The following is a 25,944-nucleotide window of genomic DNA, read 5'->3' as shown; positions in this document are numbered from 1 at the left end:
GTCAATTATTCCTGAAAGTTAAAGAAAGTACTTATGTATATGAAGAAGATTGATATTTGGCTAATAAATTGGATATAACCTACTTAACCTCTGACTTGATAAAGGATTAGGCCTTGTGAAACATTAGATACCTCACATGCTACCACTGGTAGGAACCTTTGAAAATGGCATTTGTCATTCAAGTGAATGTTTTGTTAAAACTCAAAGTTGTACTCATTGGCGTCATATTAAGTATTTTCAATAAAATGCATATGGACACATTTGTTTAGTGCGATAACTAAACAGCCACTTTACTTCTATAAGGAAGAGCTGAAAGTTTTATTTCTTTTTTGGCTCTTTAATAAAGTAGTCAAAATTAATTATTTGGTTAAACAGTAGCATAAAGAATATATGAAATTTAGTTTATGTTTTCCGGGAGACAGTTTTCCTTGGATCTCTTCATTTCTGCACGTGTCTGAGCAAAGACATTGACAGCTTTTGTTCTGGACCATCTTTTTGAGGATGTCTGTATAGGAAACAGCCTTGGAAGAGAGAGGTTGTGTCTTCCTCCAAGGCAGAGGGCAGATTTGTTTGTGTCAAGGTACTTTCACCTTCCTTTCCCTACTAGTGGCAAAGGATGAGCAGGTTTGCTAGCAACCCCCTCGTTAGATTGGGCTTCATAAGTTTGAGGTTCCACAGCCATGATACAACGTCACTATGTGCTCAGCCTCTACCCTGGGCGTATCAACATTGCCTCTTTGGTATTTGAGGGGCAGGAGAAACAGATGAAAACATGAAGCTCATACTGCTTGCTGTAACCTGGGTAATAAAATCCTTTGTCTCTTACCCAGGAGTCTAGTGTCTTCTGGCTGCAGCCATGAAACTGTAGTGGGCTAACTTTTTAACTTGCAACTCAGAGTAAAATCACAGACTCTTGAGAGTTGTTCTCCAGCATTTGTAACTTAACTGTATTTAATGCCCTGAATGATTTCTGCTGTCCATAAAAAAGAGTTTGCCTAATTCCACGTGACTTAATTATGTGCTGCAGACTGATAGTATTTTTATTATAGAATATCCATACTATATGGCCTTAGAGAAGGACTGGGATTGTTTGTTTATTTTTAATGGGGATTACATTTTACTCTTTTCCATAAGCCATGTACATTTGTTCACTTGGATAGGTGCTGTTCTCCAAACATCTGCATTTTTGACATCTGCATCTTTTTCAGTCTCAATCTATATCCTTCAACATCATCTTTATCAAAATCTAAGTAGTGTGTCTTATTAGATATTCCCATGTGTAAGTGATTCCTTTCTCCTGAGATCTCCTACCTAATTCTTTGGACATATGGAGGGTCACAAAAAAATTTTAACCCTCACAGTCAACTCAAGACTTATGTCAGTATAATTCTCAAAGTTCTTGTATAACTGTCTACAGTTCCTAGAAGACAAAGAAACATCATGTTTAAATTCCGGAAATATTTAGTACTTCATATTACCAATAAGATCTCTAGTTCCATTAAGCGAGAACCTGTGTAAAGCCTCTCACCACAATGTCCTAGATGTAGAAGCACTGAAAAATCTCCTTTCTCCTCAGTGATGGATAGAACGGAATTCAGAAATTTGAGTTTATTGCCTGGGAGGCTGCCTTAATAAACAGCTTTGGATATGCTTAAGATTTAAGTTTTAAGGAAACGAATTTTGACTTCAGGCTATAGCCTAAACCAAAAGCCCTTCTGTTTTCTTAAGTGTTTTCCTACTGAATATTGAGTTTTGTCTTGAGCTGAGAGGTACTATATATGTTTCACAACTGCTGTTTTAGTTTATGTGTATTTCTCTCTTAAGGAGATTATTATAGCAGTCATTCAGTAGAAATTGTTTTTAAGACTTGCTCCTGAAATGCTCTATCATTTTGATGTAAATTAAACTTATTGTGTAAGTAAAATAAACTGAGATGTCATTTTCTTTTTAGAATGCAGTGCCATAAGTACACAAAAGAGTACTCTTTACCTTCAAATAGTTACATTTTTGTAATCAAATGCTTTTGCTAATATGTATATATATATTTTACTGTCTACATATAGCTTGATAAAAACATATAGCCTTTAATAAGTTTGGTTAATTTCTCTAAATTTAGAAAGATACTTTCAGTTTTAGGAAGTGGGAGAGTGGTGTGAAAGGGTAATTTTCAAAATAGAAGTCTTTTAATGTATGTGCATTGGAGCAAAAGGCCGAGGAATAACATTTCTGGTAGACACAGAAAGACTAGAAAGGCTATCATGTTACGTAGTAAATAGAATGGTAAAAACTCAGCATGTAACTTGTCAAATTTTCTCAACTGTCTCTTTCATGTCAATACTGAATTATTCTTAAATGCAGAATTTGTAATCCAGCAGAAATTCTAATGAAAGATTTGATTTTCTTGCCTAATTTGGGTCTTTGCATTCCCTTTGATATTTGTTTACTTCTTTAAAAATTAATAAATTGTCAATGTGCTTATTAGTAAGAGGATAGCAGTGATTGGATAGTCTTACAAGCTTGGCTTTTTATTCATGGATAGGATCACACTTACAAAATAAAGAAAAAGTAAGGGCATAATTTTTTTCCCTGGACCTAAGTTAGTAGTATGTCTTGTAAAATAGTGGAAACTTACTGAAAAATATTGCATCTAAAAAAATGGAATTTATTGAAGAATGTAGGCCAGCAGTGTCTTTTGGGTTTTTTTCTAATGGCCATATTTAGGTACTTGAAATAGGAGCAACTTAAAGTAAAGAATAATAATATAAATTATTATTTTAATATTCAAATATTTGAATATAATGTGATTATCTGTGTATAACTATTACCTTCATATAAGGTGAAATTCTCACATCTCATATTGTGACAGAAACAAAGGTCTGGCTGTCAGGAGATCTGGGTCCTAGTTCTGGCTCAGCACTATCTGTGTGACTGGGAAAATATAAGATGAGCCTAGGACATCATCTTTTTCTGGAAAGCAAACATTTAGTCTAATGGAAGTATGTGAAGAGGACAGAGAAACCAACTTGAAAGGATTTCCTTTGGCCGAAATTGGGACAATTCGAGGGTAAAACAGAGTTAGGATTCTACTGATTATAAAACATTTAATAAAAAGTCATGATTCCATAACATTTTTAAAAAATGTAGTTAATGTGCTATCGTAAGATGAAAATTATCTGAAAATTGGTAATCAAAAGGAGAGAATTAAGTAGCTAGACTTTTTATTAGGAGCTGTTGTTCATTTGCAGGTGAGGAAGGAATGTTCTACTTTACCAAAGAATACTGGCTACTAAAAGTAAAAAAAAATGACAGAATTAGAAAATCACCATAATTCTAAAGATGTTCCCTCAAGATTCCCATTTCCTGCTTAGTCAGTCAAACACTAATCTAGGAGCTACTGTGAAGAGACTTTGCAGATGTAATTAAGGTTACTCGTCAGCTGATCTTAAGATAGGGAGATTGTCCTGGATTATCTGGGTGGATTCAGTACAATCACAAGAGTAATTAAAAGCAGAAGAGAAAGGCAGAAGAGTCAGTCACAGAAATTCTGCAGAAGAGGCAGGAAGAGATTCCAAGCATGAGGATTCAACACACCATTGCTGGCTTTGAGATAGAGGACCACTTGCAGGAACCAGAGAGAGGCCTGTAGGAGCTAAGCATATCCCTGAACTGACAGTCAGCAAGGAAAACAAGGATCTCAGTACTGCAGCCTCAGTGAACCGGATTTTGTCAACAACCTGAGTGAGCTCGGAAGGGGACTTTCTCCAGAACCTCCTGATAAGAGCCCATCTGGCTGACACCTTGATTTTGGCCTTGTGAAACCTAGAGCAGAGAAACCAGTAGAATCAACCCAGATTTGTGATCTATAAATTGTGAGATGCCAAATTGTGTTTAAGCTATTAAGTTCGTGGTAATGTGTTAAATTAGTAATGGAAAACTACCACACAACCCCTTAATGAAATGATTGATTCAGATGAGGATCATGAATGTATACTAATTTCATTAGGTGAAAGGATGTGAGGGAATATTTGCACAGTGTATTTGTACAAAATATTTGCAAAGTATTTCCAAAGTATCACCTCACAGATTTCTTGCAATTGTAAGGGGGCAAAATATGTACCTTAAAATAGAGATCTAGCTGTCAGCACATTACCTAAGTGAACAAAGTTAGTATCATTTTTATTTTATTTTATTTTTTTTGTGGTACGCGGGCCTCTCACTGTTGTGGCCTCTCCCGTTGCGGAGCACAGGCTCCGAACGCGCAGGCTCAGCAGCCGTGGCTCACTGGCCCAGCCGCTCTGCGGCATGTGGCATCTTCCCAGACCGGGGCACGAGCTCATGTCCCCTGCATCGGCAGGCAGACTCTCAACCACTGCGCCACCAGGGAAGCCCAGTATCATTATTAATAGAAGAACTTGACGTTACGCGTCTTCTGATATGATGCAGTTTGAAGTACACAGCATTAACCGTGAATATTCTTGCTATGTTTATTGAATCTGATGCTAATCAGACCTTTAGATGTGTCTTCCATTTTCGTGAAATATAGGAATAGAGGGAAAAGTAAATGGACACAGTCCAGAACATGGGACATGTAAAACACAATGCCATTAAAAATACCGAAAAGATTTATGCGTCAGAGGTAAAGAAACTGTTGTAGATGAAAATAAACAAGGAGATAGCAACCAGTTTCAGTGTATGAACATTGATGGGATTTTTGTTTAAAAAAACTAAAGCAAACAAAAAAACCTCTACACTCTTTAGGGGCAACTGAGGAAGAATTGTTCGTTTCTTTAGGTGTGATAATATTATGTATTACAGTTATGTAGGAAAATGTCCTTATTCTTAGGTGATAATTGTGAAATATTTAGGGAGAAGGTCATGATGCCTGCAAGCTATTTTTAAACGCTTCTTGAGAAAGAGGAAAAAACCACAGAAATAAACAGAAAGCATATATGGCAAAATGCTGTTAAGAATTGTTCAGTCAAGGTGGGAGATGTAAAAGTGTTTATTGTACTATTTTTCAACATTTCTGTGTGTTTGAAAAGTTTCACAAGTTGAGTATTGGGAAAGAAGAAGCTGGTGATAGGAAACTTGAAGGAGCTTTGTGTTTGTGAGTGTGGCTTTTTCCCTGTCAGGCTATATACTTTAGTGTTCTTGGACTGTACCATTTTATTTGAGACCCTTCAAATATCTAGAATTTGGAGTACTTCTTTCTGGGATAACAACATCCATTCTAGCACTTGAGTTGTCTCCAAAGAGTTTGTTCCATTTCTTTAGAAATACCTTACTTAGTATTTTGCCTGGGGCATAAGTGCATTTGGCATCACAGAGGGAATGAACTAGGTGGGTGAGTATTATGACAGTTTCTATGAGTCTCTCATACTCCTATATGTCTTATTAGATATGCCAAGAATACCGGAGTCTGCGAGTCTGGAGTCTGGAGTCTGCCTGCTTTTTACCTGGGCCATTTCTTAAGAGTTGTGTTTTCAACAGGCAGTATTGAAGCATGAGGTTAGGTCTTCCTCTGGGACAAAGAACAGGCTTGCTTACAGCTTACTAGGAAATGGTGGGCTCCCCAAGCTCGGTATTCCTCAGCTTTGACCTGAACTGCTCTGTGTGCAGCATCCATCTAGGGTCACATCATGTTGTGCCCCAGGGACTTGGGGTCCAGGGAACCAGTGCAAATATGCTGATGCTATGCTGTGATTAATAGTCCTTTATCTGTGACCCAGAAGTTTTGTGTCTGTTGTTAGCACCCATGAAAGTTAACAGGCTAGCTGATTAGTTTGTAACTAGGGCAAAAGCAAATCTCAGACCTGTCAGTGTAATCCCTCAGTTTTCAGTCTGACTTCTCACTTTCACTCTTCACTGGATCTGCATTTTCCAAGCCTTGAAACCCCTGAGGTTCTGCTGGGCCAGTAACCTACTTTCCTAGTTTAAATGGATGGCACTACCATTTATCCAGTTTTGTAAGGCAGAAACTACATAGTCCTTTCACTCTTCATGTTTGACTTCATGTGACCAGGTCTTGTTATTATACCTTTTTACGTCACATCTTTTTCCATGTCTATTGCTACTGGTTTAGCTTAGGTCTATATCATCTCTTAAACTAGATTACTGCAGTTCAGCTTCATGATGAAATGCATCCCCCTGTCAGAATTCATATGTTGAAGCTCTAACCTCTTACGTGATTGCATTTGGAGATAGGGCTGTTAGAAAGTAATGAAGATTAAATGTGGTCATAAGGGTGGGGCCCTAATCTGATACGATTGGTACCTTTATAAGAAAAGATCTCTCTCTCTATTCCCCCTTCCCTCTCTCTCTCTCTCTCTTTTCCCCACTTCATGTACACACTGAGGAAAGGCCATGTGAGGACAGAGCAGGAAGGTAACTGTCTACCAGCCAGAAAGAGCCCTCTCACCAGGAACCTAATCAGCCAGCACCTCGATCTGGTACTTCCCAGCCTTTAGAACTGTGAGAAATAAATTTCTGTTGTTTATGCCACCTAGTCTGTGGTACTTTGTTATGGCAGCCTGATCAAACTAAGACACTACCTGCATTGTGGTCCATCCATGCCTACTCCCCTCCTTCCACCTCCATCTTTGAACCTGTTCTCAATGCTGCTACCAGAGATATCTTTTAAAGCTGCAACTGTGAGCATGTTTGCCTGTTTTTAGAACCTTTATGTGCTTCCCTACAAAATGAATTTCAGACTGCTTGCCTTGTTATACCAGACCTTCATGAGTTGGCCCTTGCATATTTTTCTGGCTTTATCACTTGCCTCCTCTCTTGCCCCAGTTCCCACTCACCCTATGCTTGAGCTATATAAACCTACTTGTGGTTTTCTAATATACCATGCTGTTTTATATCTCTGGGCCTGTACTCATGCAGGGAGCATTTGGTGCCAAGGATGCAGCTTTACCACCCTCCCTCCCATCTGCTTGCAGAATATTTATTCATCTTTCAAGCTTAGATCAACCTCTAAGAAAACTTTCTCTGATCCACATAGGATAGAATGGACCTCTCTTCTTTGTGTCTCAAATTTGCTTTTAAAATAATTCTGTTATAACACGTATAATATATTATTTCTCTTAGTGTGTAATGTATCTTTCTCCTTTTACTAGATGTGTTGGGGGCTTACCTAAGGCTAAATAGATAGTGTATTAGTCAAGGTTCTCCAGAGGAACAAAACCAATAGGTTGTACATATAGAGGAAAATACATTTATTTTAAGCAGTTTGCTTATGTAATTATGGAGGCTGGGTGAGTCCAAAATCTGATGGGGAGGCCGGCAGGCTAGAGAACCAGGCAAGAGTTGATGTTGCGGTTTGATTTCAAAAACAGTCTGCAGGTAGAATTCCCTCTTGCTCTGGGGAGATCAACTTTTATTCTTTTAAGCCCTTCAACTGATTGGATGAGGCCTACCCTCATTAGGGAGGTCAATCTGCTTTACTTAAAGTACACTGATTTACATGTAAATCTCATTCGAAAACACCCTCACAGAAACAGCCAGAATAACATTTGACCATGTATCTGAGCACCATAGCCAGCCAAGGTGCCCCATAAAATTAACCATCACAGATAGTGGTCATATCTAGATGTAATTTAGTCTGAATATGCCATAAGACCTCACATAGCCTTCCTCAGTCTCAGGGTGGAGTCATTCTCTGCAGGGATTCAAGCCCACAATGTGATGCCTACTGTTTTTTTCCCACTAGAACCCCACAATTTCTTTCTGTCCTGATTAATTGCTTTCCATGCACAGAAACAAGGGTGATATGTATTTGTACTATGGCATGATAGGCATTAGGCAGCTATGTTTTTTTCCATTATAGCCAGGAACTTTTCTAAGCTTTCAGTCATTAAGGTTTACAGTTTCACAGTGACCAGCCTGCTAGGAGTTGTATATTGCATGATTTGATGGCCCAGCAGGGAACAATTCCTGGAAATTCCTCCCCAAATCTATCTTTTGTAGTAGATGTAACCTGATAAATAAGAATCAAAAGATACTGGTATACTACTAGAGTTCCATTCATTCATCAGCAGTTGGTCCTTTTCAGCATCGTAGTGAAGGACCAAAATGTCTCCAGTTTGATGCTACTCAGGTTAGACCTTGTCAGGTTCCAAAACAGAGGCAGTCTTGGCAAACATATAGTTTCACCCCATTGGGCATTTACTGTTGTAAGAGACAATAGAAGAATTGTATTGTCATACCAGCATGCTCCCCAACCCCATCTTCCTCAGATCCCTTGCAAAAGCAGAGAATTCGATTTTGTGGGGACCCTCCTTTGGTCCCCTTCTTGCTGAATGTGAGCATACACTTGTGCAGGTCTGTAAGCTAGCCCTTCTTGACTTTATTTCTACCCATTTTGGATAACAGATGTTCAGTTGCCTGCTCCAGCTTTCTGTAAACCTCTATGCTAAGCATGATAAGCAACATGATATGTGCATTTGAGGTGTTGTTTCTTCACCTGTGGTTAGACACTGTGTGCCATAAAATGCAGTTTTTGACCTGAAAGCTTTCCAAATCGGTTCTGTGTTTTTTGCTCCAGTCCTTTTATTGTGTTTTGAGTGTTTACATGTACCTCCAAGTATGCAAAGCTCAGTCCAGAGTGTCTATACCTCTCATGCCCATTATAGTGTCCCGGGGCTATGGGCAGTGGTCCAGTATAGTTCACTTGCCAACTGTGTGTGGAGCCTTCACTGTAGGAAATCTGCCTCATAGCTGTTTGCAGTCTGTCTTATCATTGGTGGATGGTACAGTCCTTGTTGGCATTTTGTACCTCAGAACATACAAGAGGAATAAGCTGACTGTCAGTCGCTGTTGTACGGCTACAGCTCTGCTGTGTCCATATAGTTCATAAGCCAAAGTGGCAATGTTGAGTTGCGTGAGCATACTAAGTATCCACCTGTTGGTTAGAGTCACCTTATGATTATTTTCTTGGGAATCCACACGTCCTCCTTTAAATAAAGAGTCCCTTAAATTCCCATAGGGTCATGCCCCTTACTCATGGGCATCTGCCATAGGCTCCAGTCTGCATTTTTGAATTACTTTCCTAGTTCACTTTTCCATAGCCCATCTGTCTGACCATGTGACCAAGCCGTTCACTGGCACCCATGAGTTACACAAACTGCAGGGCCCATGGGGTTGTCTAATTCTCCTGTCACTGAAAGGATAACAACGTGTAGTTCTGCCCACTGAGATGATTTATTCTAATCTTCTTTAATCAGAGTTTCTTCCATCAGTTGGTCACAGTGTGGAAGCTTTCCAAACAGGATGCTGTCTGTCACCTTGGAACTGACATCTGTAAACCAAGCAGCTTTTTGTTTGTCAACTAGGGGCTGCTAATAGGATACTCCCCATGTGGCACTAGGATCCAGTAGTCATCCAGGTACCTCCAAAGTTGGTCCTAAGGGAAAAGAGGCTGTCTGCTCATAAATATATATCTTCTTGTTTTCCTCTGATAGATATTCCTGTATCAACCATTTCCATTTCATTATGGAAATTTTCTTTTCACTGCCTACCTTATTAGAACATTACTCTGACATTACACAAAACATTATGGGTAGCTCAGATCTCAAGATTATTTCCTTCAGTTATGGAGGCAGTTTCAGTTAATGACCGGTAACAAGCCATTGTCTTTCAAACAGCATGTACTGTGTTGCTGCATCTGGACATTTTCTTGTCTAAAACCCAGCAGTCACTGCTGGGCAGCACTCACAGACTTTTGCCATAAGTTCCAGTCTGGATGAGTGAATTCAAGTTACAAAAACTTCCAAAATTATATATAAGTGTAGATCATAAGAACCCACATATATTGACTGGGCTACTATGGCCTTTTGTAATTCAGACATAGCCTGCTGTTGCTCAGGCCTTCATTTAAACATGTCCTTCTTTCAGATAGCTTTATGGGTAGGAGCTAGCAATATTCCCAGATATAGAGTATGTACCCTCTATAATCACAGCAACACAACTGAGTGTTGTGCTTCTTGTTTGGTTTCTGAGGTAGGCAATGGCCGCTATTTATTGCTAGTTGCCTGTGGAATATCACCAGTGGCTCCTGTCTAAGTTATTTATCAAAACTTTAACATATGAGTAGACCCTCGGATCTTTGTTGAATTTACCTACCAAATTATTAACCAAATAATGAGAGTAAACTGGTGAATTCAGATACTCTCGTGGCAAAACAACAAATATGGGATCCTTCCCGCATGAAGGTAAATGGTGGTTGACTCTTTTCTGATAGATATCAAGAAAAAGGCATTTACAAGATCAAAAAAAAAATCTTCCTTTAGATAATATTGAAAAACTACTGCCTTGTTTTTGACTTGTAGAATGAGAGGATAATAGAGAAATATATAATTTTTCCTGATGAACTTGGTTAGCTGGGTAGAAAAACAAATAAGATAAATAAAACGCTAACTCCAATGTAAAAAGCTAGAACATTTAATAACTAAGGCCAGACGGGGATTAGTTATGTGTCTAATAACAAGTGAGAGTAAGACAGTGGTGTGAGGTGGTTAAAAATCATTGATTAGATGGTTTGTACTGAGCCAGAGCCTACAGGGTCACCGGGAATAAACACGCACGAGTGCACATAAGCACAGTTTTTTAAATGAAGATGCGGGCTCAACCAGTGGAAGACTTTTTTTCAATCAACGTTTACACACTTAACGAGAGAACAGTTTTCAACTAAAGTGGACAATTAGTTCTTAGGCAGGATTTCCGAAAGAGACTCAGCCAGAGCTGTGATGGTGTTCTTGGTTAGCAGTTGTAGCCTGGCATGACAGGTAACTGTTACTTCTCAGCAAGCATTTGTCAAGAATCAAGTCATTGCCTCCTGTCAGGAATCCATATGTGCGTTGCATAGAGCAACAGACTGGAGACACGAGGCCTCAACCTGCTAAAGTGGGTGTCTACTCCTCCACGCTCAAAGATTTAAGATAGGGTGTTAAAGTTAAGTGTTTTATTAGAGTACAAGTAGGCTCAATTTGCATATGTTTTATGGTAAATTTTAAAATAAAAGAACTCACTGTATATTACCCAAATGCATTATTTTTTGCTTTTTTAAATTAGGCTGTGATTTTGCCTTTATTATTAAATGTTATCTCTGGACCAGTTTTATCTACAAAATGTCATCTATACATAGCTCTTCAGGACCTAACCTCTCTTATAAGTAGGCAGTTACCTATATTAAATGTGACTGTAAGCCACTGTCTATCTTTTGTTCACTCTGACCCCTTACACCTTGTAAGTTGTTTCATCTGACTGTGATGGTAAAGGCTGTGTATGGTAGTCACTAAAGTGGGAATAAGGAGTACATATGCTTGTAAAAACTTCATGATTATTAATATGTTTTGATACTGTTTTATTGCTATGGTTACCCAAACAATCATAATTGACATCATAGGTTTTAAAATAATATGTAATGTGTATGTTAGTAATTCTGTGAGAAATAACAAAAAATAAATTTGCCTAGCTTCTCTTTTTTATTCTGTTTTCACATGTGCAGTTTCTTATGCTATGACCTTTTATCTCACTTTCTCTACTGCTTTTTTCTAGCCAGCATTTAAACATGCATAAGTCTCTCCCATCTTAATGATTTTTAGTTCTTGTTTTGTTCGTTCACTTAGCAATGTTTGACATTGTGACTTCTTTCTTTTCAAAATATTGTCTTAACTTTGCCCTCATGTAATGATATTCTCTGGTTTTCTTCTTAACCTCTGTGAACACTTGTTCTTCGTCTCCTTTGCACCTTCTAGTACTTTTGTCAATCTGTTAACGTGAGGTGTGTCAGGACTCAGTTCTAGGTCTTCTGTTTCTCTCTATTCATTTTCCCTTGGTGAATGATTATGCTCCCATAGCCTCTGATGCCATCTTTGAGTTATTTGACTCTAAACCCTAATCTATATCCCTATCTCCCTGTGCTCTGGACTGGACACCTTCACTTGGCATTTTATTAGGCACCTCACACTCTGCTTGTGTAAAACTGAACTGATTGATCGGCTTTCCATTCCCCAGGAAACGTTTTCCTATATATCAGTAATCTATCTAGTCATTCAGGCTAGCTACCTAGGAGTTAAGCTTGAGTTTTTCCTCTCCCTCAATTTGTACAGCTCACCACTCTTTCTAGTTTCCTACTCACTGGTTCCCTAATCCTCTCCATCCATGGTGAGTCCACGTTAGTCTCAGGGTTCTTTTCCTTGTTTGTTTATTCATTCATTCATTTAGTCATTAATTTAAAACTTTTTTTTTTTTGGACTGCCTACTCTGAGCCAAGCAACGTTCTGGGTACTGAGGATATCACACAGTTAACAAAACAGATAAACATTGAATGGAGATCACATTTTTTGTGGAGAAGGGGAAGACAGATAATAAACAAAATAAATAGTATTTAGCTGTTGACAGTGTTTTTGAAAAACTAAATGTTGTGGGTCAGGATGAGTTGAGTCTAAGCACTGTGCCCAGGTGCCCGTCAGCATTAAGAAATTGAGGAGAAGGGGAGTCAACAGCAGAGACCAAGAAGAGCAGGCCATTGAGGCAAGAGTAAAACAGTGAGACTGTGATGTCCTTAAAGCCATGTGAATAATATATATCTAGGAGAAGGAATGATGATTTCTATAGATTCAGTCAAACAGGTCAGTGAGGGTGCTCTGATTGGAGTTCTGACTCATCTCCCTGGCTAAGTGTAATCCTTGGCAGCTCCATTCTGAAGCCAAAATGTTATTCCAAAGTTATAAACTTTATTATCTTTTATTTCTCAGTGACTTTAGGATAAAGGTCAAACTACTTCATATGGCCTACAAGGCTCAAGCTGATATGTGTAGCTTCATTTTCCTTTGTCATACTCTATACTCAAGCCATTAAGAGCTTCTTGGGTTACTTGAAGTTATTTTTCTTACAGCTTTAATAAGACCTCTATTTTTTGCATGAAACATTTCTTCCTTCCTGATCTAGCTGCTACTCATTCTTCAGATAATAACTTAAGTATCACTTCTTTAGTGAGTCTTTCACTAACCTAGAATTAGGTTAGATTCTCAGACATCATGATATTACTGTCATTACTCATTATACTTTGTTTTTTCCTTGAGTTTAATGTCTGTCTCTCTTAGATATGTCTTTCTGTCTAAACTGTAAGCTAAATGAAGTCAGAGGCTCTGTTCATTTGGTTTACTACATTATTCCTGGTGCCCAGCACAGAGTCTGGCTCAGGACCAGCACTCAATAATATTTTTTGATTGACTATAGAATAAAATGACAATATGATATTTCTGTATTGTTCAGTATTGTTATGGGACTTAAGTATTTTTCCTGTTTTGACTTCAGATATTTATATACTTAGGTAAAATGGGAAGACTTGGCATTAAAGTAGTAACAAATTCACTTTTAAAAAGTATGTATTTGGTAGAAAAATCTAACAGTCTTAGATAGACTGGAAAAGAGAAGATTGTAGAGAACTTGATCATAGTTATAGATCCCTTCAAGGTAACACTATAAATGAAGGGAGGGAATTATTTTATTCCCTGAAGATTGTAGGAAAGCAGCAGTTGCCTAAAGCTAAGGAAAACGTTTAAGCTGAAGATTCAGAAAAAAGTTCTCTGCTTGTGTACTGGGAGAACTGACGGACAATGGAACAGCCTTTAGAAGCACTCAAAGCAGTGAATTTTGAAGGTACCATATTCAAGATATAATTAGCTGTAGCCTTAGGAATGTACTACTTTCTCTTGTGATATTCTGAAGAACTGGTCATACTTCTTTTGCTTAATATTCAGAGCTTATCCTATATGTATGGCTTTAAAGTTCCCTCTACAGATTTCAGATATGACTAAAGAGAGGAAGAGCAAGGTAAATGACTTACTTAGGAACGTTTAATGCATTATTATTAGATCCCATGTTCATAGTTCTCAATCACACTGCCTGCCAGTACCATACATTGGAAACTTTGATTCAACAGTATATTCATGGGAAATTTTTTTGTATCTTTGGCCAAGTATTATGGTAACATAATATACAATTTTTATTATAGTGTAGCTAGATTTTCTTTTTTAATAAAAGTATTTAGACCAAACCATTTTTTTATAATGCTCTAAATTAGTGTTTTAAACATGATAAATTTTTTCTAGGAAGTAAGTTGAACATTTAGGAAGGTCATCACTTTTTTTCCTCACCAAAGTAGCTTTTAGTAAGTTAGTTTTATAGTTTGATAAAGAGTAGGTTAGGGATTGTAATATTTACCATCTAATTTAAGATACTGATTTTTAAAGAGCTCTCCAAGAAAACCAGCTGATTTTTTCATTTTAAAGTTATATAGATAATATACTACATTTTCTTACTCAGAAATAACTGATGTATTAGTACAAATCCCTGCACTCTGCACTCTCCGCTATGTTAGGCTGTTTGCCATACGGTGAACATTGCTTACTGTTGTCTGAGACGTGTGTGCTGTCTCTTTCACCTGGTCTGTCCCTCTTCCTTTCACACAAACTGGGCTCTTTGTCTTCTTCAGAAGCCCTGTCAGACCCATATTTTTAAGTTTCACGTGATCACCTTTATTGGGAAGGGTGGCGGGGTTCCTTGACACAACCTTTTTGTGTTCTACACTCGTCTAGGTAGTTGCCATTTTATACGAGACTTTCTCCCTTTGATCAACGTATTATTTCCTAAAACATTTAATAAAAGCCTGTAGTCCTTAGGTATTAAATTACTTGATACAACTTGATTATATAGTAGAAGCTCTATTAAGAAACTTCTAACTGGTTTCTTGCTAATTTACTGAAAGTCTGATTCACACTGAACATTATGGCTAGCCTAGGGCATTCTCTAGTGGTCTGTTTCCCTCCAGCTGAGTTTATTCCTGAACTTGTTTATTCCAGTTCTGATTTTCATTATAATTGTGTAAACCAGTGAAAACTGAAAGAAAAGAAAAATATTTGGTTTGGGTTTTTTTTTTTTACCTTTAATTTTATTTTTTTTAAATTGAAGTAGAGTTTATTTACAATATTATATTAGTTTCAGGTGTACAACATAGTGATTCAATGCTTTTATAGATTGTACTCAATTACACTCCATCTGAAGTTATTACAAAATAATGCCTGTATTTCTCTGTGCTGTACAATATATTCTTTTTTTTTTTAATAGATCTTTACTGGAGTATAATCGCTTCACAATACTGTGTTAGTTACTGTTGTACACCAAAGTGAATCAGCATATGCATACATATGTCCCCATATCCCCTCCCTCTTGATCTTCCCTCCCACCCTCCCTATCCCACCCCTCTAGGTCGTCGCAAAGCACCAAGCTGATCCCCCTGTGCTATGCTGCTGCTTCCCACTAGCTAACTATTTTACACTCGGTAGTGTATATATGTCCATGCTACTCTCACTTTGCCCCGGCTTTCCCCTCCCACCCCATGTCCTCAAGTCCATTCTCTACGTCTACATCTTTATTCCTGCCCTGCAACTAGGTTCATCGGTAGCATTTTTTTTTTTTTTTTTTTAGATTCCATATATATGCATTAGCATACGGTATTTGTTTTTCTCTTTCTGACTTACTTCACTCTGTATGATAGACTCTAGGTCTATCCACCTCACTACAAATAACTCAGTTTCGTTTCTTTTTATGGCTGAGTAATATTCCGTTGAATATATGTGTCACATCATCTATATCTATTCATCTGTTGATGGGCATTTAGGTTGCTTCCATGACCTGGCTATTATAAATAGTGCTGCAATGAACATTGGGGTGCATGTGTCTTTTTGAATTATGGTTTCCTCTGGGTATATGCCCAGTAGTGGGATTGCTAGGTCATATGGTAGTTCTATTTTTAGTGTCGTAAGGAACCTCTGTACTGTTTTCCATAGTGGTTGTATCAGTTTACATTCCCACCAACAGTGCAGGAGGTTTCCCTTTTCACCACACCTTCTCCAGCTATTGTTTGTAGATTTTTTAATAATGGCCATTCTGACTGGCATGGGGTGATACCTCGTTGTAGTTTTGATTTGCATTTCTCTCATAATTAGTGAGGTTGAGCATCTTTTCATGTGCCTCTTGGCCATCTGTGTGTCTTCCTTGGTGAAATGTCTGTTTAGGTCTTCAGCCCATTTTTTAATTGGATTGTTTGTTTTTTTGATATTGAGCTCCATGAGCTGTTTGTATATTTTGGAGATTAATCCTTTGTTGTTTCATTTGCAAATACTTTCTCCCATTCTTAGGGTTGTCTTTTTGTCTTGTTTATGGTTTCCTTTGCTGTGCAAACACTTTTAAGTTTAAGTCCCTATTTGTTTTTTTTTATGAAGAAAAAATTGAGTATTTGGAAATATTGGATAAAGGCAAGTACTAAAAGAAATGTCTGTCAAATTAGATATGAATGCAATAACTGTAAGAGATTATGTGTGTGTGTGTATGTGTAAGGAGTTATAAAATCTAAATAAATTTTCAGTCATTGCCTTGCAAGTATTTCTTACATGTTTTAAATGTTCTCAATGCCTTTAAAGAAAGTAAAGGAGAAATCATAGATGATGCATAATGGGTATGACATCTGTAAGAAAGAGAAATGTTACAGAATTCGAGGCAGTATGATAATACTCAAAGAAAACTCCTTGGTTTTGTGACAGAAGATTGGTAAATGAATGAACGTTTATATTCCTAAAAGTGTATAGGACTTCCATGCCCAGCCAAAATATGGAGTAACAGGGAATGAATTTTTCCTCTGCCTTAAATAAATAAAAAGTCAGAGAAAATTCATGAAGTGATAACTTTCAGACATTGCACAACAGCTTACTGCCTGTGGAGAGGCTCCAGGCTACAGCACAGGGAGGAGAAACCCAAACATAGCCTGGAGGTGTCACTGAGTTGATAAATCAGAGTTTAGGGAGGCCATACTGGGTAGGATTTGCTCAAATTTGTGGGACAGTATGTTGGAAGGAGAGAGCTGCACAGAAGCAAAAAGAAAAAATTCTCTAGAGACGTATAGTGGGTTTACCTTAAGTATTTGGCTGAGTACTGATCAGTGCACACATGCGAGTAATCTACTATCTACTAAAATGCATGCTTTAAAGCAATCTAAAAACAGGGTGGAATAAGTCACTGGAAAAGAACATGAAGAGCAATCTCCGAAGTTTTCCTTGGGCTGGGCATACTTTATGTCTCACCAGAATAAAATGATCTGCTTAATATGTGACATTGGCTATTTCTCAAAAGAGTATTGTCTTAGTACTGGGTGGAGTCAGATTAACTCTAAACTAAAGGCTATTCAGGAATCACTCCAGTAAAGCTTAAAAACATCCTCACAAGTGCCAAACTGTATAAAAGTAACTTAACTGCATCCCACAATACCAGAATAAAGCCTCAGAATATTTTAAGACATATAGTAAATTCCAGCAACCAACATAAAATTCAGTGTCTGGCATCCAGTTATAATTACCAGGCATGCACAAACGTAGGAAGACATGACCTGTAACCAGGATAAAAATGAATCAATAGTAACAAATTCAAAATGATACATAGGGAAGAATTAGATGAGAACATTAAATTAACTGTTATAAATATACTCCATAATTCAAGAAGATAGAGAAATGAATGAACATGGTAAGGAGGAAATAGAAGATACAGTGAAGATCCAAATTGAACTTTTAGAGATGGAAAAAACAATATCTGGTTTTAAAAATACACTGGATGGGATTTATAACAGATTTGACTCTACAGAAATAAAGATAAGTGCACTTAAAGCATAACAATGGAAACTGCCAGAAATGAAGCACACAAAAAAGAAAAGATTGAAAAAATAATGAACAGAGCTCTGGGACAATATCAAGAGACCTCAGATATTTGGAGTCCCAGAAGGAGAGGAGATGGATGGCAGAAAAAATATTTGAAGAAATAATGATTGAAAATTTTCCAAATTTGTGAAAAATATAAACCTATAGATTTTAAGGAACAAAATAAACCCCAGAGGAAACATGAAGAAAATCACACAGAGACATAGCATAATAAAATTGCTAAGAAATAATGATAAAGAGAAATTCGTAAAAACTAGTAGAGGGAAAAAGACGCCTTATATTTAGAGGATTAAATATAACAATGACAGCAGACTTTTCATCGGAAATAATGAAAGCTAGAAGAATGTGGAGTGACAACTTTAAATTCCTAAAGAAAGAAGTCAACCTTGAATTCTATAACCAGCAAAAACATGGTTTAAAACCAACAACAGCAACAAAAAATTCAAGCATATAAAAGCTGAAATAATTCATCGGCATCAGACAATTACTACATGAAATATTAATGGAGGTCCTTCTGGCAGAAAAAATAAACGATACCAGGTAGAAATTTGGAGCTGCACAAACGAATAATAATCATGGAAAATGTTAAATATGTGGGTAAATATACTTTTTTTATATTTAAAAATATCTTAGATAATTGATACAATTAAAATTGTCAAAAGGTCTGAGTGAACATTTCTGAATAAAAGATATTCAAATGGCCAATAAGCACATGAAAAGATGCTCAACATCATTAATCATTAGGGAAATGCAAATCAAAACCATATGATCTCACTCCACACCCACTAACATGGTTATAATAAACAGAAAGATAACAAGTGTTGGTGGGGATATTGGAGAAATCAGATCACTCATATGTTGTTGGTGGGATTGTAAAATGGTGAGCCAGTGTTAAAAACAGTCTGGCAGTTCTTCAATATGTTAAACCATATGACCATAATGTTACTGTATGACCCAGAAATTCTAATCCTAAGTGTATAACTAAGAGAATTGAAAACATATGTCCCCACAAGAATGTATATGCAAATGTTCATAGCAGCCTTATTCATAATAGCTAAAAGGTAGAAATAACACATATGTCCATCAACTGATGAATGGATAAGCAAAGGGTGGTATATTCATACAATGAAATATTATTTGGCAGTAAAAAGTAATAAAGTATTGATACCTGGTGGAATATGGATGAACCTTGATGACATTGTGCAAGTGAAAGTAGCCAGTCACAAGAAAACACATATTGAATGATTCCAATGTATGAAATTTCCAGAATAGGTAAATATATGAAAACATAAAGTAGATTAGTCACTGACAGGCATTCGGTGCAGGGGAGATTGAGGAGTGACTGCTAATGGGTAGGTGTTTTTTTGGGATGATGATAGAAATGTTCTAAATTTAGATAGTGGCAATTCAATTCTGTGAATATACTAAGAACCACTGGATGTACAATTCAAAAGGGTGAGTTTTATGGTGTGGAATTGTATCTCAATAAAGCTGATGACAAGAGATAATTCACTTTTTAAACAGAAATAATTACAATGCATTGTAGAGTTTAAAGCATATGTACAAATAAAATGTATGACAATAGCACAAAGGCTGGGAAGGGAGAAATGGATATTTTAAGTTTTTACTACTATATGTGAAGTGGTATAATATGAAAATAGACCCTGATACTTTAAAAATGTATTAGTAGTTTCTGGACCAACCTTGTAAAAAAGAACATACAGAGATTTAGCTAAAAATGTAATAAAGAGATATAAAATGATATGACTAAAAAAATCAGTATAAAAATAGCCTGGAAAAGAGCAAAGAGGGAATGAGGAAGACATGAGAGAAATAGCAAGTCATTTAAATTCAACAATATCAACAATTATTTTAAATGTAAATGATCTAAAAGGCCCAATGAAAGAGCAGAGATTGTCATATTGGATAAAAAAGCAAGGCTTAGTCATATGCTGTCTGTAATAACCCACTTTAAATAAAGACACGAGGTATAAAAATAAAAGCATTGAAAAATGGTACATCATGTTAGCACTAATCACATGGAAGCTGGAACTATATTGATACCAGAGAAATTAGTTTCCAGAGCAAGGAATATTACTAGGGCTAAAGAGGGTCATGTAACCATGATAAACGGATTAATTCATCAAGGAGATATAATAATTCTAAAAGTTTATTCACCTAATAACAGACCTTCAGAATACACAGAGCAAAAACTGAAGACCTGAAAGTAGATACATCCAGTTATAGTTAGAGATTTTAGCACCCTTCTCAATAATTCATCAAACAAGTAGATGAAAAATCAATGAGGATATAGAAAATTTGAGCAATACTATGACCTAACATTATCAAACTGGTATTTTTAGAACACTCCATCCAACAACATAAGAATACACCTTATTTTCAAGTGTACCCACATTTACCAAAGTAGGCCATACTCTTCGCAATAAGGTCACTTTCAACAAACTTAAAAATATTCAAGTTATAAAAAGTATGTTCTCTGACTATACACAGTATATTCTCTTATAGAGAGCTATCTGGAAAAATCCCAATTTTATTGTTTAAAACTAATCCAGCAGTCAAAGAAGAAATTCCAAGGAAAAATTTAAAATTATATATATATTTAATTTACTGAAAATGGAAATATACCACATCAAAACAAGTGGGGTACAGCTAAAGCAATATTTACAGGAACACTTATAGCATTAACTGTTTATATTAAAAAGTAGAAGGTTTAAAATTGATGACCTAAACTTCTACCCTAAGAAACTACATAAAGGAGAGCAAATTAAATCTGAAGTGAGTTGAAGAGAGAAATAATAAACATATGAGCAGAAATAAATTAAGTAGAAAACAGAAAGGCAATAAGGGGGAAAAAAATCAATAAAACCAAAAGGTAGATGTTTGCTGTTATCAGAAAATTTGATAAACTCCTAGCCAGAAGACATAAATTGACAATTTTAGGTGTAAGAGAGGGGATATCACTACATATCATACAGACATTAAAAGGATAGTAAAGGAATATTATGAGTAACTTTGTGCCAGTAAATTCAACAACTTAGATGAAATGGACAAAGTCCTTAGAAAACAAACTCTAAAATCTCACTAAAGAAGAAATAGGTAACCTGAATAGATCAACTCTTCCTACTAAACTATTTATTTCTATTAAAGAAATAGTTAAAAATCCTTTCTCAAACTACAGACCCAGATGGCATCAGTGGTGAATTCTACCAAACATTTGTATAGGTCACACTGGGGAGCTTATAGTTAAGTTAATGTAGATTTTAACCCTTTTAAAAAGATGGCTCTGGTTTCAATGTGAGAAAAAATAATGTATTTTAAAAATTTTGTGTAACTATGAAAGCAAAAAATAAGCTATGGAACATGTGCTTGCTTGTCTTGGTTGTCTTAAAATCTGTCTTTTTCAAATTAGAGTGTTGTATTTCAGCTAGATCAAGAGAGAGAATTTGTGGAATGATTGTGTACTGATCAGTTTTCACATCACGGTTATTGAATATATAACGGTTAGCTCATTAAAAAAAATTTATTAGCAGGTCAGATCAGGGTGAGAAGTTTCTTACTTGGTGAGTTCTTGGGGTCTTACTATCCAGACTTCTATCCCGATGCTGAGGAATTTTGAGGAACAAAGTCACAGAAAGAAATAATGGCAATGTTGGTATATTACTGATGTATTGGTGCATTTATTAAAAGCAGATGAGAGCTGTTTTTCTTTAAATGAATGCTTTTTTTTGGACTAGTAAATATTACATTGATTTATATATAAATGCTTGATTCTTATAGTATCCTTTATTAAATATTCTAAATAATTTGAGGATGGACAAACTTTTTGAATGTGAAGAGATGCATTTGCCATTATTCTCTGAAAGAGTCATATATCTTGGGATTAAGGATTTATAGAGACAAATCTAATTTTGAGATGCATAATACTTAATACATGATCCTGACATTTCTTTCCAGAAATCAAATTAGTTTATTCTCGACATGCAAGTTTTCACAACCCTGTTAAAATGAGTTTATTCTCTGAACTTGTACAGAAACCTACATATTGCTAAAACGTTATCAAAGACCTTTTAAAAAGTGCCAAGAAATGAATTATATATTTAGGTTTATTCTTAATACTAGCAGCAGGAAGAGCACATTGTGAGCTAAATTGGTTAATTGAAGTTGGAATCACTACTACCTTTATACATAGATCATATACCAGAAGATAATTAAGAACTACATTAAGATAATCTTGAGGACCAATATGCTCCAAATATTTTTATATGGAGAAATATTATATAGAACATATAATTATATGAATTAACATTACTTGAAAATAAAATTTTAAATTATTATTAGCCACAACTTAAAGGCAGTATAACATGAGTAACATGACTTTTTCCCCCAATGACAGAAAATTTCAAAATCTCATCTTTTGAACAAATTTAGAGTGTAATGTACCACAGACTTTGCATAGGAAATATTTGACAGTCAGTGAAAGTCTTCTAACCCTTGCTGCTCAGAGTGTGTCTGCTCAAAGCAGTAAAGGCAGTATCTGGTAGCTTATTTGAAATGTCCACTCTCAGGCACCACCCTGAACCTACTGAATCAGAGTCTGTATTTTAATACTATATTGAGGTGAATAATAAGCAAATTAAAATTTGAGAAGCACCGAACAACTTTTGGTGAGGTGTGAACTTTTGTGGGTCTGTATTGCCTGGCTTTCTTTCTCAAACCATTAATTTTTTTTTTTTTACTCTCTTCATACCCAACTGTTTCTCTTAGACTTCTCCTACCACTTCTTCAACTCACATCTCAGACTTCTAAAGCTAGGTTGCTTTATAGTAATTTACAGCCTCACTGGTGATTAAAAGGTGGCAGAGAAATGCTTCTTCCTTTGTACATTCTGGCCACAGCTTATAGTGAACATATGCACTGGATCTTTGGTGAGTTGTGAATGTAGGCTAATACTTGGTGCATTGTGAATGTAGGCTAATACTTAATTGCTTTGTGTATTTCACTTAAAGTAGGAAAGTTTTATATTTTGTAATAATTTGATTAATTACTTAATACTTAAATATTAAATTGCTCTGAAGTCTTCTGTCTGGTGTAAACATTGTTACTTAAGAAAGAATAAATGTTGTTGGGGAAGGCCCTCAGCTTTCCTGCACATTCTTGCTGAGTTTGCCAGATTGCAAGACATTCTTCCACTGATTTGAGCCAGTTTCCTAGGAGAGTGGGCCTGGCTTGTCTGCAACAATGTTTGCAGCTTGCTCAAAAAGTAATGGGCCCTTGGCCAAAGGTTCCTCTCTAGTAATGCAACCCTAAATGTGCAGGTGTCATCTGGGCTCATGATGTTGCCCCCCCACAGGACTTGGGTGCAAGGGAAACTGACATGAATATGCCCATGTTGCTGGCTGTGCTATGAGTAATTAAAGCCCTTTGTTTCAGACCCATGAGTCTCTTGTCTGCTGTCAGCATCCTTGAAACATTATATGCAACAGTAGTATACTAACTTCTTAGCTTGTAAATAAAATCTCAGACCCTTCACAGTTCTTGAGAGTTGGTACTTGTTAACCTAAAATATTGTTTCTTGCTATATTCTGTGGCAGAGATGTTATATTTTTATTGCAGCTATTGCTATTTTTTTGTACTTTTAATCTTTCCTAACTAACATATATCATTGCCAAATCATTTAAAAATAAGCGATGGATTAATTTTTTCTTGATGAATTGTATGGCTCTTTGTTATCTGTTGCAAATAAAGATAGTGGCACCAATTTAAAAATCTATAGTGTTTTCCCCCTCTTTTCTCCTTGATTTATTTTTCTGGAAGGAAAAGTATTTTTGAGAATAATTTTTTCTCTCTTTCTTATGGGGTATGTGTTTGTCAAATGATTTGTTAGAGATGGCACCAGTAGCCAGAAAATAGAACAATAACTGTTTCTGTAATTGGGTCAAATTTGTGACATTAATTTCTTTAAAACTAAATTAATGCTATACTAGAACTCTAAACCAAAAGATCCTTGATTTTAGTTGTAATTTTGAAAAGCTAACTCTCATTTTCCATTGAGGAAAAACCAATTAAGAAGTGCTTTGTTTTTGTTGTTACTCTGAGAGTTTAAAAACAAGTTTTTATTGTATAAGCAATTTTATTTCAATCATTTACTATTTGACTTTATCCTTCTACTCACCTTTTAAAATGCATACTCCTCTTTTTTCTTTCTCTTTTTCTTTTTTTTTTTTTTTTTTGTGGTACGTGGGCCTCTCACTGTTGCGGCCTCTCCCGTTGCGGAGCACAGGCTACGGACGCGCAGGCTCAGCGGCCATGGCTCACGGGTCTAGCCGCTCCGCGGCATGCGGGATCTTCCCAGACCTGGGCACGAACCCGTGTCCCCTGCATCGGCAGGCGGACTCTCAACCACTGCGCCACCAGGGAAGCCCCGTACTCCTCTTTTAATGTATATTAATGTGAAGTAAAATAAAGAACATGAGTTTCACAACTTAGAAATTTCTACCTCAAGGAAGCTGTATGACATACTCAATAAAATAGCTGAAAATGTAACTACATTTCACTGTTTAAATTAGCTTTTTAATTTGTGATAATTGTAGATTCATATGCAGTTGTAAGAAATAATACAGAGAGGTTTTGTATTGTTTACCTTTACGCCATTTTCCCCCAATGCTAACATCTTGCAAAAAGATAGTGCGATATTGCTACTGGAATATTGGTATTGATAAGGCCAAGATATAGAACATCTCCATCACTGTAAGGATCTCTTATATTGCCCTTTTATAGCTATACCCACTTCCTACCTACCTCAGTCCCCTCCTTAACCCCTGTTTCATCATTCATTTCTATAATTCTATGATTCTTTTATTTCAGTGTTATATAGATGGGATTATAGAGTTAATATGTAACCTTTTTAGGATTGTCTGTTTTCACTCAGAATAATTCTCTGGAGAGTCATTCAGGTTGTTGCATGTATCAATATTCTTTTTTATTGCTGAGCATTATTCCATGGAATAGATGTACCACAGTTTGTTTAACCATTCACCTGTTGATGAACATCTCGGTTGTTTCCATTTTGGGACTATTATGAATAAAGCTCTTATAAATATTTGTATATAGGTTTTGTGTCAGCATTATTGCTTATTTCTCTGAGATAAATGCTCAGGAGTGCAATGGTGAGCTCATATGGTTAGTTACACGTTTAGCTTTTTAAGAAAGTGCCAAGTAGTTTTTCAGAGTGGGTGTGTCATTTTACAGTCCCACCAGCAATATGTGAGTGATCCAGTTTCTCTGCATCCTCATCAGCGTTTGATGTTGTCACTGTTTTTTATTTTAGCCATTCTCATAGCGGTGTAATAGTATTTCATTGTGGTTTTAATTTGCATTTCCCTAATGGCTAATGATGTTTAAAATCTTTTCATGTACTTATTTGGCATCTGTATATCCTTTTCAGTGAAATGTCTCAATGTCTTTTGGCCATTTATTAATTGGATTGTTTGGGTTTTATTACTCTTAGATTTTGAGAGTTCTTTATGTATCTTAGATACTAGTTCTTTTTCAGGTATGTGGGTTGCAAATACAGTCAATGTTCATTATTTATGGAATTTGTACTTACGAATTTGCCTACTCACTAAAATTAATTTGTAACCCTCAAATCAATACTTGCAGTGCCTTTGCAGTCATTTGCAGATATGCACAGTGTGGTAAAAATTTTGAGTCATCCAACACGCATATTTTCAGCTGACATTGAACAAGGTGATGCTCTGCCTTCTTGTTTTAACGCTCCTACTGTAAACAAGTGTCTACTTTACAGATTATTTAGTGCCAAATTTTTTCCCTTTTTGTGCTGTGATGGCCTTACAGAGAACATACGTGTTAAATAAGCTTTGTTCAGGCATGAGTTATAGTGCTATTGGCCATGAATTCAATGCTGATGAATCAATATACATTAAACAAGGTGACTTTAAACAGAAACACACATAACAAGTTTATGTGTTGATCAGTTGATGAAAATGTGACCAGAGGCTTGCAGGAACCTGTATTTTGATATTCGCTAATTCATTGTTCAAGGAAAATCCATAGAACATAACTACCATGAACCAAGGGTATCATTTATATAGTCTCTTAATCAGTACCTTGTCTTTTCATCCTCTTATGA

The 25,944-nt window shown here is 36.2% G+C and overlaps 1 protein-coding gene across 2 annotated transcripts in view; it reads left to right on the top strand.

Annotated features, from left to right (window-relative positions):
* Positions 1–25,944, top strand: part of ARB2A (ARB2 cotranscriptional regulator A) — a 384,523-nt gene that overhangs the window by 13,299 nt on the left and 345,280 nt on the right. The gene's annotated exons all lie outside the window — the stretch shown is intronic.

Source organism: Phocoena phocoena, chromosome 3 (assembly GCF_963924675.1).
Source record: "Phocoena phocoena chromosome 3, mPhoPho1.1, whole genome shotgun sequence".
Taxonomy (NCBI): Eukaryota; Metazoa; Chordata; class Mammalia; order Artiodactyla; family Phocoenidae; genus Phocoena; species Phocoena phocoena.
This window is presented reverse-complemented; position numbering and strand designations above follow the sequence as displayed.